The sequence below is a fragment of the Anser cygnoides genome, chromosome 4, assembly GCF_040182565.1.
Source record: "Anser cygnoides isolate HZ-2024a breed goose chromosome 4, Taihu_goose_T2T_genome, whole genome shotgun sequence".
Lineage (NCBI taxonomy): Eukaryota > Metazoa > Chordata > Aves > Anseriformes > Anatidae > Anser > Anser cygnoides.
This window is the reverse complement of record NC_089876.1, coordinates 60546616-60558660: the sequence shown is the minus strand read 5'-3', so window position 1 is coordinate 60558660 and position 12045 is coordinate 60546616. Positions and strand designations below refer to the sequence as shown.

At 44.8% G+C, this 12045-nt stretch overlaps 1 protein-coding gene across 9 annotated transcripts in view; it reads left to right on the top strand.

Moving 5' to 3' along the window:
- Window positions 1-4632: 4632 nt before the first annotated feature.
- The window catches only part of FAT1 (FAT atypical cadherin 1), a 109076-nt gene continuing 101663 nt past the window's right edge, over window positions 4633-12045 (top strand). For 8 of the 9 annotated variants that reach the window (XR_007168856.2, XM_048078317.2, XM_048078314.2 and 5 more), the window contains exon 1: window positions 4633-5076. The gene's annotated coding sequence lies outside the window, so the exon portion shown is untranslated. Of the gene's footprint in view, window positions 5077-6159; window positions 6349-12045 lie in introns of those variants that run through there. The other variant, XM_048078316.2, reaches the window with a different exon arrangement.

Sequence of the window (12045 nt, the reverse complement as noted above, 5' to 3'; positions counted from 1 at the left end):
AGCTTTTAGCCTAAGACAGGTTGGTGAAGAAAAGTGCAATGTGGAAATGTGTCTCGTTTCTGAAGTGAAGCAAAAATGCTTCTCAAAAGATGAGATACATAGATGCAATCTGTAGGATTAAAAATTTGTAAATATGAAGCTGCCTAGCCTACTTTTGTTTAGATGGCATATTTCTCATTCCTGCTATTTTTAATAACAACAACAACAACAATAATAATAACAAAATAAATTCCTTTACAGATCAGATTGTTTGAAGGCTCAAAAAATAACTGTTCAAATATTTGGGTGCCCTGCCCAGAGTCCTCACCAAAGAACTAGTTGTACCTAGAAACTGTAAATAATCTTTTAAGAGTTCTTTCCATTTTTTTTCCTTTCTGGAATTGCTCCAGGCTTTCTTTACTATTGCATATGTGTGTATTTAATGGATATCCACAAATAGCTGTAGCTCACAGGTCTAATGACTGAGTTGCCCCAGTAAACTGCTCCTTAGGTTCACAGGGCATACAACAGATTGTCAAGTAGCTGAGATTGTTTAGCATTTCATTATACTGACACTGATATATGACTATTATTTTGACACTGCTGCTTTGAAAGTCTTGAAAAGCAAAATGAAAGGGTACCTAATCAAATAGCCAATGTTATTTTACACTGTGAGAACTCTCTAGGGTAACAGAAAGTCAATAAAAATAATTAAACTATGAAAAGGTGAATATTCTTGCTCAAATTTTGCCAGGTACAGAAGTGCAATCAAAAGCAATCCTAAAGATTTTCAGGAAGTTTGAAAAAGTTTAGGTAGAAAAAGCACAGCATTGTCTCAGTTGTGTACCTTATACAAACTGCCCTTTTTTTCCCCTTTAAAAAAGGGGGGGGGGAAAGTGGACCAGTCTGGTTCAACTCAAGTTTGCAGAGAGTAGGAGAAAGAACAGCCAGAAAGAACAGGCTGAATTGTTTTTTATTCCCCAGGTCTGCATTTACAAGAAAAAAAAAAATGTATATATCTATATACAGAATGGTAAAGGAATATACATCCTTTGCTGTAGCACAATGAAAGGATGATTAAAAAGTTGGGTTTTTTTTCCTTTTTATTTTTTTTTTCCCAAATACTGCTACTAATTGAGATGCTTGGAAGTTCTTCCCAAATTGCTGTTATAAAAGATTGGGGCTAGATGAGGAAAAGAATGGCTGGAGCAGAGCTTCTACTAATCAGCCTTCTTCCCTCCGTGTAAATGAAATTTAGATAGGGTACAGGTTTTATGCTAGCTTCTTGTACAGTAGAGAATTTTATTTTTACTGTAAAACCAATGTCAGATTGGTTCATATTTAACTGACTGAGAACTTGCTTGAAACTGTGCCTGACCCCATTACTAAGAAGATGTATTTGCCCTCTGCCACAGAGGCTCAATGTTTATTGGCCCTTGATTGCCCCTGAGTCACAGGCTGCTATTGTGTTCAGAAGCGGTTTGGTTTGTTGATTGCTTTTTTTTTTTTTTGCCTTTTTTTTTTTTTTAAGCTGCACTTGGTGTAGCAATTGCAACTGTTTCTCCCCCATAGAGACCGAGCCATAATTATCCTTGCCTTTGCCATCAATTTGAGCTGGTACAATTCAAAGTACTGATATCAATCTTTAATGCTTTATGTAGCTTAAAGTCCCTACACATTGAGATTAACTTCTCTTCTCCAAAATGGGAGCTGGGAGATCAGTCCAAAGTACTCAAGATAGCATTCCCGTGTTCATATGTGGGGCTGGAGGACACTCGACTTCAGTATTTACTTCCTAATTATTGACTTGCCCAGTTCATATATCAGCTCCTGTTTGTTAAATACATAGCAAACAAGAGTTGAGATCTACGATGCTAGGCTTTGAGGTGGATTAGTGAGAGTGTTAGTGCTACAAAGTCTTACAGGGAGAGGATAATTAAGAGGGAATGTAATTTCTGATTTTCTTATTCTTTTATGACAAAGGTTCTCTAACACAACTGTTCACTGGCAGTCTGATACCAGATTTCTATTCCAGTTCTTGGGAACTAAGCCTGAATTTGAAGTATCTATATGTCTCTTAAAAGAAAACTATCTAATCCAAAGAACTGTATGTATTTATTTTCCATTTACAAAATGAGCCAAAAATTGCTTCATCTTAGACAGTATCATAAGAACAAGGGTATGTTAATAGATCATAGCGAACACCAAGTCTAGAACATATTTTGCCACAATGGTTGTAAGACTGGAAGCTTTTTACAGCAGCGTATGGAGCCCTAGGCACTGAAGTGTGATTTCAAGTATTCTCTTTCATAACAGCTCTATAGATTAGCACAATGCATACCTATCCACAGAATATATTAATTTATTTAGCTCATTATATATATAAAAAAATACTATGGGAAGATTCATCCTTAAAAGCATAACAATGATTGTACTATCTTTATTAACACTATTTCTGAGGGAAAAAAAAAAAAAAGAGAGAGCAGAGAAAACAGGAAAAGAAAATGGAATATCGAGCAACTATGTTATCAGAATGGCTTTGTCAATATTATTCATGACATTAGAAACCTGTTTCAGAAGTTAAAATTATATATATCAAGAAGACTTATGTATGCACTTGCTTGGACATCTTGGCTCCAATGTTTATCTGAAGTGCTAAGCCACTGCCCACTGATAGAGAATGACAGCATATCCTTTTATTCTTCACCTAAAGTACTTATTGTCAGCATAGCATGAATATACTAGAAAATCCAAATCAAAAGCCCCTATATTTTGTCTAACTTTACCAGATACTTTTGAAAGATGCTTCTGCCCCACTTATAGGAGGTTAGTTTAATTAACCACTAACCTTCATTACTCATCTGAGAAATCAGCTATAACATGGCTATGAATCTGAACAATAGCTAATTTCATTCTCTGAAAATATGAAGTATTTGCAACTTTACTGAGTAGTTGTTTCTAGCCCTCAACTATGAAGTCTTTAAAATGTTCCCTTTTCTAGCTCATTTCAGGAATGCTATTTTCAGTGCAGTTTACTTTATGAAGATCCCTTTGAAGGAGTCCTCACAGAAGGAAAGATCATTTGGCCCAGTAGCACTTGGATAAGGACTTAGTATAATTCCATTTAGGGTCTTCAGAAAGTACCTCTGAGATGCTCACTAAATCAATCAGCTGTGTTTGTTGTGGAAATCTACAAGACCAGAGAATTTTGACATTAAACTTTCCAGACAGGTTCATTCAAAGTGATCATTCCCAGGGTGAATTGGCTTGCATGCACTATTTGGAAATGTACTTAGTATTTATGCACTGCAGTATGTATCTGCTCTTCCTAACACAGAATGTACTGCATGCTCATTTGGCTGGTAGATTTCACTGGTGTATCTTATAGGAAACAATGACCCAATGTCTTCAGAAGTCAATTTGAGTTTTGGAGGAAGGTCCAAACTTCTGGGTCCTTAGGGATAAATGGTGTCACAAAATAAGATTTTACTTTCTGAGAATCTCAGAGTGCTTTACAAATTTAATGTTTCTCTCTCTCTCAGGTGAGCTGCTTTTAAAGCCATTTCTGTAATTTCTCCAAAATTCAATAATCCCCACCATTCAGTACTGACTCACCCACCCCCTGCTTCCAGCTGATCACTACCACTTCACAGTGCCACTTCTCCAGGTCTGTATCAAGAGTGACTGATCAGCGGTCATTCAAAATGAGGGGGCACCACAGTGTAAATATGATAAACATGCCTTGCTTGGTTGTGCTTTACTGTTTTTGAGAAGGAACTGCCATTTTTTTTATTTCTTATTTTTTCAAGGTGGGAGGCAAACAGGAACCCCTTTGTTGTTTCTTAAAAAATACAGCTCACCTGAGGAAAAGGGAAAAAGAAAAGGGGAGGGGGGAGAGAAGATAAGGAGAAGGGTAGAATAAAAGGGGGGGGAGAAAGGAGGGGGAAGAAAAGGGGGAGAGAAGAGGAAGAGAAGAGGAAGAGGAAGAGGAAGAGGAAGAGAAGAGAAGAGAAGAGAAGAGAAGAGAAGAGAAGAGAAGAGAAGAGAAGAGAAGAGAAGAGAAGAGAAGAGAAGAGAAGAGAAGAGAAGAGAAGAGAAGAGAAGAGAAGAGAAGAGAAGAGAAGAGAAGAGAAGAGAAGAGAAGAGAAGAGAAGAGAAGAGAAGACTCCAGCCCTGGCGTGGCTGGGGGAGAGCGGGCGATCCCCGTGCTCGGCCCACCGGCAGCCAGCCGTCCCTTCCAGCGGCAGTGCCCCGCCGAGGACCCGCTGTGCAGCAGGGGTCGCGCTGTCCGGCCGGCGCTGCGACGGCGGCAGGGTCGGTCGCCCCCGCGGCAGGGTCCTGCGGTGGCAGGGGGACGGCTGAGGGGGCCGCCTCGCCCCGCCTCACCTGCGGGCGGCCGCGGCCCAGGTGCGCGGCAGCGGCCCCGCGCGGAGCCGTGTCGGAGCGGCCGAGGGGAGCCCGGCGGGGTGCGCGCCGCCGCCGCCGCCGCAGCGGTGAGGGGAAGGAGGGGGTGGTGCCGCCGGCAGTGGGGTCCGGGGGGCGGACGGAGCGCGAGAGAAGGGGGAGAGGGAGGGAGGGAGGCGGGGGAAGGAGGGAGGGAACCAGCGATCCGTCGCAGCTTCCCCACTCACTCTCTCCGACGCTGCAACTCCGCAACTCTCCCGTTCTTTGCCTGGACATGTCTTGAGAAAGTTGGATCTCTCCTTTTCGCCTTCCTTTCCTCCTTTTTTTTTTTCCTTCTCCTTTTTATTTTTTCCCTTTTCGTTTTATTATTTTTTCCCTCCCTCCCCATCTCTTCTCCCCCTTCCCACCGCCGTTCCAGTAGCAGGCAGCCGATGGGGGGGAGCCGACATGCCGCGCTGTGGCGATGGGGACGGGCGCCGCGCTCGCTGAGCGCCGGGGCCGCGGCCGGCTGTCCGCTGTAGAGGTGCGCGGCCGCCGGGGCTGCTCTCGTTCCTTCGCCGAAGGCCAGGAAAAAATAAGAAAGAAAAAGAGAAAAAAAAGAAAAAAAACCGGAGGGGAGGGAAAAGGAAGCGCGCGGAGATGAACTGAGCTGGAGCGGACTTTGAGAGGGGAGCGCCGAGTCCAGCTGGCCTGGTGAGTTCTTTGTTTGAGGAGTTTATTCGCAGCGGGGCGCCTGCAGAGGTGCTTCACGTGGGGCTCGCTGCGCTGCTCAGCGGCGGCGCTCGGGGGGCTTGCGCCTCAGCCCCCGGCTGCTGCAGTTTAAAACCGTCGTGTGCGTATATCCCTCTATATATGCACCCACGTATATACGGGCATATATCTATATAGGCACGCCGACTTGACCTAGACGCACCCGAGGCGCCACCGCCGCCTTCCCGGACCGACCCGGGAGCCGCGCTGGGCTCCGCGGGGCTCCGCGCCGGGCCGTGGGCTGGCGGCCGGCGGCGTGCCCGGCCTCCAGTGCGCTGTGGCGCGGCGCCCCCTGGCCGGCCGCTGCGGAACTGCGGCGCCGCCGGGGGATGCGAGGGGGCTCCGGGGGGCTGACCCGGGAGGGCGCGAGGGCGGCTGAGGGGAGCGGAGCGGCGCTCCCCGAGGGAAGGGGCCGCTCCCCGAGGGAAGGGAGGGCACCGGGAAGGGGCCGCTCTCTGAAGGCGCCGCTCTCTTCTGATCTCCAGCCCCGGTGCGCGTAGGGCTCCGCTGAGGGAGGGTCCCCCTCCTCCGCACAGCTGGCTTTATTTATTTACGGGGCTAATAAAGCGCCCCACTCGCGCCCCCGCCGGCTCCTCCCGCCCGCAGCCGAGCCGGGAGGGATTCCCCGGCGAACGTTTGATCGCTACCGAGCGCGATCGCTTCTGAAGGAGCAGGGAGTGCTCCTTCGGGGCGTTCGTCTGCGAGCCCCGCGGGCGCCGGTTGCTGGTGGCCAAGGAGGGTCAGCGGCTGCTAAACGCCCGTTGCGGGGAGCGCCCTGAGCGGGGACTGCGCGTCCCGGCGCCGTCCCTCAAGCTCCCCTTCCCTCTGCAGCCACCGCTGCCCGGGCGAACTTTCCCAGCCGCCTCCCCCCTCCCCCCCCCCCCCCCCGGCCGCTCTTCACTGCCCGGGGGAGCGGCCGCCGGCCCCGCTCCCGCCTACCCCGCGCCTGGCCCGGCCCCGGGCGGGGCGGAGGGGCCGGGGTGCGGGGGCCGCTCCCGCGGAACGTCGGCACAAACGAGATCCGGAGCGGCCGGCGCGGCGGAGGAATACGGAGCCGGCGGCTCGGCGTGGGGTGGGGGGGAACGGCCCGGCGCCGAGGGGCAGCGAGCGGCGGGACGGGCGGCCAGCGGTGGAGGAAGGCGAGCGGAGCGCGGTGCGGAACGGCCCGGTCCGGGGCCGCCATGCGGGGCTGGTCCCCGCCCCGCGGGCACTGAGGTGGGGTCAGCCGGGCGAGTCGGGAGAAGTTTTGGGGGTCTGCCGGCCGAGAGGAGAGGGGAGGGGGGGGAGGGAGGAAGGCGAGGCGGCAGGTTGATCCGAAGTTATGTCGAGGAAAAAAAAAAAAAAAAGGTGGTGATCATATTTTGCCCCTGGAGGCAAGGTGTCTGCCTTGGGATGTGTTTAATGGGCCATTGTGAACTTAATTCCCGGGTAAGCCAAGGGGAGAGGCTGGCAGCGAAGAAGTGTCTCGGGGTGATTTTCTCCCTTTGTTCCCGCTGGAGCGCGGCGCCTCCCGGTGCTCCCCTCGCCGGATTCCTCGGCGAGATGAAGGCGAGGAGGCGGCTCTCGGAGACCCCGGCAGCTCGCCTCGCTCCTCCTGGCTTCTCTGGCAGCTCAGACAAAACCAAGCTTTGTTGGAAAGGTGTGCTTAGTCTCCTGGGGTCAGCAAGTGGCAGTGGAGCTTCCCATTGCCAATGCTTATAAACTTTTTTTTTTTGGGGGGGGGGGGAGGGGGGGGGGAGCCGGAGGGATGCATTAAGAAATTTAAAAAATATCAACGCTGACTTCTAACAGCAGTTTTTCCTGCAGTTTGAGCTACTTACAAGTTGTTCCCAGGCGGCCGCATGGGAAATACTGCTCCTGCTGTCTTGCTGTGAAAGAAAGGAATAGTGTGTAATGGCTGTGCCTCCTGCTCGCTGCATACTGCCTTTTTACCTGTCTAAACATGTGGTTATATTATTCAGCTATTTAGTGTGTAAAATTCCCTGTTTTAACGCTGAATAAGACTTTATTTCAAAGTTTTTTGTTCTCTGTGAGATCCTGAAATCTTGCATTTAGGACACTGGAAGGTGAGCTTTAGTAGTTGCAGCAGTACGATAGGCTACTGCTTTTATAACTTAGCATGAGAAAGAACCTTATATGGCCAAGTTATCACTGGTTTCAGTGAAAGCAAGGAAGCAAAAGAAAAAGCAAAGCTCTAAAACAGCAAAGATTTGTATCTGTTATTTATTTTAGTTTAAAGCTGAGTGCAACCTCAGTAAAATTATTCTTGGTCCTCGCAAAGTTGTCATCATGTTGAATTTCAACCCAACTTCTTAATTCCCAAAGATCTGCTTTTCTGTGTACAATGGATGAGTTTAGTATTAGACACACGGCAGTTACTGGTGTATGTAAATAGAAAAATTGTCGGTGTGAATCTTTGTTTTGCTCAGGCTTGGGAATCTTTGCGTGCTGTTTGAATACAGCAGCTGCGTTTCCTTTAACAGCAGAGATCTCAACTGCACAAATCAAAGTACCTCATGAGATTAAATCCTACCGTGGGGCATATAAACATAAACCTTGCTGGAGTTTAGTCACAAGTTGGAACTGTTAAGTTAACCTCTACGGTACTGTACATTTTTTGAATAACTTACTATCTTTAGTAAAGTTACTTTAGTATATGCTTTCATCAAGTGTTAATTTTCTGTCTACCAACACACAGACGCCCCCCACTGTTGTCCCTATCCCTTCCCCCTATCCCCAAAATCAACGAAAACCTCTTTCAGTATTTATTTCAAAAGAAAATCAGACATTTATTAAGTTTTTGATTGGAGTCTTGAGGAAGTTGAAACGGTTAAACCTGACTTTTTTTCCTGACTGGTCTACATAAATGATTGCTTTTAAAAAAGCTGAAAGAGAAGGTGTAACTGTACAGTTAGTACAATCCACAAAGCCACATGATCTCCCTTAGACTTCTACAATAGGAACCCTGTCATGACAGTTTAGTTACTGCAGTAATAACTTTTCACAGTGCGTTTGTGTCAAATGGCATCACTTGCACGTGATGATCAAAACTGACCTTTAAAGTAAATCGGCGATGTTTTGATTGGTAGAGACATTTTAGCGTTAATAACGTAAAGTTGCTAATCAGGGAAGGTGGTGTGCATGTGCCAAAAAAACATAGAGAACAAAGCAAAGTGCTACCTCATTTGTTAGAAATTAGTAAAAGTTTTCAGAAGACGATCATGGTGCAAACAGCACTAAAGGACTTATTTTAGTCCCCAAAATGGTCCCTGGTGTTTCCGAAGTGCAGTGTTCACAGGCTGTGCTCAGAGTCTGGTTTGGCTAAGGCAAGCAATGTAACGAAGTGTTGCAGGAAGTCCTTCTGGGCTTAACTGGCAGATCTTGTGTGTAGAAAGGGTATAACAATGGCACTGAGGCTCGTAGTAACAGCCTGTCCGGCCCAGTTAAGGGGCTTTTTCTGCCCGTGATTTTTATGTGATTGGCTGGGGAGTAACTCCCACAATGTAGGTTCACTATTGATACCTTTTGTGGAAGACAAAGCTTGTTTTGCCTGTTCGGTGTTGAGGTTGCTACATACTGTGTTTGATGATTAAAACTTGCAAGTTTCAAACTATACAGGTTGAAGTCTATGTACTGCAAGCATTCCTCAAAGAGAAACATGTATATAACTTGTATCTTATCCAAATCATCAATATTTGGAAGTTTTCAGTAAAAGGTCACCCAGCCCACCTGATTCTCTGATTCTGTTGCCTTTACTGTGAAGTTAGTTCATATTTCTAAGTTGTGTTAGTATTTTTTTTCCCCATATGTGAGTGACATTGAGTTAAATCATTTTGTTAATGCAATATCTAAATAGTAAAACTATCATTGTTATGAATACGCACATAAATAATAGTTATCCTTCCAAATAGGAAATCAGATTTTGTTAGAGATTACCTTTCCACAATAAATACGATGTACTTCTTGTAAACCTAGGGCTATGATGTTTTATTAAGCAAACAGTTGCTTTACGTTTTGGAAATGGATGCAGAAAATCCTAAAGTGGTGATACTCCAAAGATTTATTTAAAAAAAAATAATAGTTCAAAGTGTAGCCCTTGGCTAAAATGTTTGTGAAATTCAGTCATTCTGGCTCACTGTAATGAGCCATCTGAGTTTGTATCTAAGACGTTACCACTTTATCTTAACGTTTTCATACTTTCTCTTAGTAGATAACTTTTTACATTGTTTAATGCTTTAGATATTTATCAAGATCACATTATATGTTGATAATAGTCTTGGTTCAACAATTTTTAATTTCTGGTAGCTCTGCAAATTATGGCACAAGATGGGGAAAACGTCAGGTAACAGAAGTATCTAACTTCTTTTTATTTAGTGTGGTTAACTGTTCGGTTGAGGGATGCTCTTCAGTTGTATGGTGTGACTCAGCAGACGTTAGAGATCGCTGCTACAGAATGGACTCTTACTGGTAGTTGCATAACCACGTTTAATAGCCTGCCTGTTGCCAGTTCTGAGCAGTTATTACAGAAAATAAGCAACGAGTACTTAAGGTATTATGGCACAGAAAAATATTTATGTAATAGTAAAACCTACACATATGTTCAGCTTAGAATTTTAATGAGGAGCTTGGATATCTTAATGCAGTCTAATGCATCATAGTCTAATGTGCCTGAGATATGAGGAGCAAATGATAAAAGATGCAGACAGATAGTGTTTTACATAATAAACACACCAGTACTGACAGCTTATTGCCAACTGCTAGTAAGTAAGGGCTGTGAGTTACAGGATGCTATAGCTTCAGGAGACAAATGGGGTTTTGGATTTTAACATAAATAAAAACAAACAAAAACATCCTAGTGCAGCTGAGGAAGGAAAAGAGGGAAACTATGCAGCCTAAGACCTGATCAATAAGGTAGCTTTTGGTAGTGAAGAGCTGCTAAAATTCCAACAAATGGAGTAAAAGAGCTAATAGCAGCCCCATAAATACAGAATCAGAGTTCATGCTCTTTGATACTGAATTTTAATAGATTATAGGCCTAAAATGTGTCCAGTTTTGACAAGAGTGCAAAATGACTGGTGGAAGTTTAAGGAATTGTGTTGAAGTGACTTGTGAGGAGCTACCTTGGCTCTGAGAAGAATACAAGACGTTCACAGAGAAATGTTCTGATAGGTAGGAAAGACTAGAGAGTAACTTCTGTTTCCCTGACTATACTTCTGTTCTGTTTCCCTGAGTGTATGGTTTTGGAAGTACCACAGTTTTTGGAAGGCTCTCATGGAGAGCCTTCTCATTTATTTGATAGAGCAGAGCTCCTTTCACCTGCCAGAGTTGAAGGTCCCAAGACTTCCACAGGGAGAGTTGTTTCTGTTGATTACTTCAAATGATGTAATCACTTTTGACATGTGTCTTAGTGTGGTATAATGACTTCTTAAATTGCTTGGAATTTTAGAGGTATTGATATAGGTTATTTATTGCAGTAATTTTTGTGATGAAAATATTCATTTATTTAGAAAATGAAGTCCTGGAGACCCAAGTGTCTGTTTATTCTAAGGATAAACCATAGCCTAGGAAAAACAGTAGAGAAGAGAGAAATGATATTGTTAATCCATTGAAATTGTGATTGTTGCAACCTCGCTCATTTGCCTTCCCAACCTTTCATTCTTCCAGCTTTAAGACCTTTTAAGTAGTGGTTCTAGCTAGTGACTTACTTTCTATTGTTTGCTATGGTTATAGCCTTAATCAAGTATGTTAATTGCTAGATTTGGAAGACAGACCATAGATTTTTGCTTTTTTTCTTCCCCGGATGGGTTTCTATTATTCCTCTCTAATATTTCCTTTAGCTTTGTGAATCTGAGTCCTAAGTCCTTTGTTTCTCAATATTGCTGATTTAATAATGGCTCTGACTGAATCATCTGCTTCTGAGGCTTTGGAGTGAACTGTTATCACAAGCGGGTTAATTTGCTCGAATATCTCCTAGTGGGCAGAGATGATCCATGGAATTTCAGCCAATAGGGTATTTCAGGTATCTAATCAAGCAGGTGGGAATTAAGGGAGAGACAAACAGCAGTAAGAGAAAATATGAGTGGTGGAAGACGACAACAGAATGAGATGCCCTTTGAGCTGAGGTGAGCAGAACCAGTGTGAGGATAGGCACAGAGGAGCGTCTGACAGGCAGAGGTAGAGAGGGGGAAAATAGGGATAAAATGGGGGAGAAAAGGTCAGGAAGAATGAAAGGAGGGTACAGTTGGGAATTAGTACGCAAGTTGTATGACAAAGACCAGCCAGGGAAGGAGAGAGTAAAGAAGAGGCAAGGGAAAAATGCTGAAGATAAATAGGGGAAGGTAAAAGAAAAGAATGTGTGCTACTTAATCAAGTTAAAGTTAAATGGCTTTCTACTTGCTGCAAAGAAATTCTGCCGCTCCCCCCCAATTTTTTTGAAAGCTTTGATTTATCATCCTGTGAGACATCTGGGAGTAACAACTCTTGCTGTAAACCCAGATGAAGAGGGTGGTTTTGAAGGATCTCATTCCTGAGGTTTCTGCCTTTCTTTATGCTGCAGTCTTGCCTGGATTTAGGCATTGGAAATTATATACTGACTTCTTCCTCAAAAGATAGAGCTGATGAGGCATGTCTCCATGTCTGTCTTGCTGTTTCAGGCTCTTTCCCTGTCATTTCTGGTGTGTGTTTAAAAGAAACACATCTCAATAGATCTTCCAGTTATTTTGGTAGATTCATGTTCCCGTAGCTCTTGATCCTCATTTTTCAGATCTGTTCAGAGAGGGGAATAAAGGAATATGCTTCATTCTTTATTGATGGTCGTACAGCTTAGTGATGAGCTTGACTTAAAAAAATAAAATAAAATGCTATCAACTGTCCTAATCAGGGTACTCAGACAGGAGAGAATAAAACAGGTAT